Source organism: Chiloscyllium plagiosum, chromosome 9 (assembly GCF_004010195.1).
Source record: "Chiloscyllium plagiosum isolate BGI_BamShark_2017 chromosome 9, ASM401019v2, whole genome shotgun sequence".
In the NCBI taxonomy this organism is placed as follows: Eukaryota; Metazoa; Chordata; class Chondrichthyes; order Orectolobiformes; family Hemiscylliidae; genus Chiloscyllium; species Chiloscyllium plagiosum.
Genome location: NC_057718.1, coordinates 84,233,962 through 84,236,210, shown reverse-complemented (window position 1 = coordinate 84,236,210; position 2,249 = coordinate 84,233,962). Strand labels below are relative to the sequence as shown.

General features: G+C 41.8%; 1 protein-coding gene across 2 annotated transcripts in view; it reads left to right on the top strand.

Annotated features, from left to right (window-relative positions):
* The first annotated feature begins 1,088 nt into the window (after nt 1-1,088).
* gemin6 (gem (nuclear organelle) associated protein 6) overlaps nt 1,089-2,249 on the top strand; it is a 10,116-nt gene continuing 8,955 nt past the window's right edge. Inside the window, exon 1 of one of the 2 annotated variants that reach the window (XM_043696397.1) lies at nt 1,089-1,173. The gene's annotated coding sequence lies outside the window, so the exon portion shown is untranslated. The remainder of the gene's footprint in view (nt 1,174-2,249) is intronic. The other variant, XM_043696398.1, reaches the window with a different exon arrangement.

Here is a 2,249-nt window from a genome sequence, read left to right as displayed (position 1 = left end):
TTATGATATACCTTCGGAGCAATTTGGACGAACCATAATGGGCCTATTTTTGGTGTCAAGTTAGGGGCATCACCACTGCACCATAAAAAGCATGATATTTTAACAAATTTTCTCTCTGCTGATACTATCCGATCTGCTGAGTATTTCCAGTATTCAGAGTACTGTCCTTTCCTAAAAACAAAAGAATTGCACCTTTGACACTTTTTATTTCACACAAAAAAAAGCACTTGGGAGAACAACTAATCTGTGGGCAAGAAGATTTTGCTTGAAGTATGCTAAAAAAATAAAATAAAACAAATAATTGGAGAGGAGCAAGAAAATCGACGTTTCGGGCAAAAGCTGTTCATCATGAAGGGTACGTAGGTTAGTCTAATCTTAAGAGTAGGTAAAAGGTCAGCACAACATTGAGGGCCGAAGGACCTGTACTGTTCTATGTTGGAGATCTGAAATAAATTACTGACGAAACTCAGCAGATCTGGCACCAGGATTTTGATGGAAGTGTTACTGGACGAGAGTAAGTTTCGCCAGCAATTTCTATTTTTGTTATGCTAAAAAATAAGCTGCGCGGTGAGGCTTTTTCATATTTGGTAACGTTGCTAAGTTCGGAAAAGACTGGACGAGGGGGAAAAGAGACAAACCTAAGGCAAGTTTCTCCACGCTAATTCTTTAGGCATAGTTGGGAATACTGCTTCGGCAAATGACAACGCCACAAGGAGCTCAGGCATCCCGCAGCATTCCCGCAGAGGTAGAAAACAGAAAGGCAGGAAATACCAAGCAACCCAATTTGCACACAGAAAGGGAGTAGAGGTGTGGTGGAAGGCGCCGCTCATTCACTCACTCCTTACTGCATCCTGTGTCTGAGCGATTCTTGTTGGAGTTTCCTCTCTTTTCACCATGTGGGGGGGAAAAAAAAAGCAATTGACCGCATATTCCCTGTCTTGGTTTTAAATGTTCCCTGCAGTACAGTAAAAAATCGTTCAGACCCGATAACTTGAACGTTAATTAAAAGATGTGGGTTTGCCGCCCCCACGAGACTAACGGTCCCGTATTTCAAACAATCAGGTGTGTGACGTCTATGCAAATATATTGGTACACGTCATTCAGACGGGACGCCAGGTCGGACGGCGTCATCGGGAAGCGCCGGACTGTAGTGGTGAGGAGAGTGTGGTTAGAGTGAGTGATGAAAACTGCTCTTTTAAGGTCTAACATTGTGTAAATGCTGGGCTGAATGATACATGGAATCATATTTCAAAAATGTATTTCAGTGCATCTAGGCTAACGTTATATTGGCAGAAAATAATTGTCCAGAAACATTAATCCTCATTTTAATGGCTACTGCCTGACCCGCTATTTCCAACGTTTTCTGCTTTTACTTCAGATTTTCAGCACGGAGTATCTTGATTTTATAACAATTATTATATTTCTTATTTGTAATCAGTTTGTCGTGCTTTCTAAATTCTTACAGCGAGACAGCACTGATAGATTTGTATCGTCACTATCTATCCATCTTGTGCTACAGAAGCCATAAGACTCTAAATAAAAGTAAAATATCGTGAATGCCAGAGCTCCGAAATAAAACCAAATTGCTGGAGAAACTCAGTAGGCTTGGCAGTATATGTCGAGAGAAGCGGAATTAATATTTCAAGTTTAATAAATCTTCAGTACTGAATGAAAAGATGACATGCTGGAATCTGAAAGTGGAATTACCAGTTTTGGCATAGAATTATCAATTCATATTCCAAGCATTTATAAGGGATTGCTTAGCTCAGTTGGCTGGTTTGTGGTGTAGAGTGATGCCAATAATTTGATGTGGAGGAGCTAGTGTTGGACTGGGATGGACAAAGTTAAAAATCACACAACACCAGGTTATAGTCCAATGGGTTTATTTGGAAGCACTAGCTTTTGAACTACTGGTCGTAAAGCTAGTGCTTCCAAATAAATCTGTTGGACTATAACCTGGTGTTGTGATTTTTAACTTTAGGAGAAAGTGAGGACTGCAGATGCTGGAGATCAGAGCTGAAAATGTGTTGCTGGAGGTCATGCAGCATCCAAGGAGCAGGAGAATCAATGTTTCGGGCATGAGCCCTTTCCTCAGGAATGAGGAGAGTGTGCCAAGCAGGCTAAGATAAAAGATGGGGAGGGGCGTTGGAAATGTTATAGGTGGAAGGCGGTTAAGGTGAGGGTGATATGCCGGAGTGGGGGTGGGGGTGGAGAGGTCAGGAAGAAGATTGCAGGTTAGGAAGGTGGTG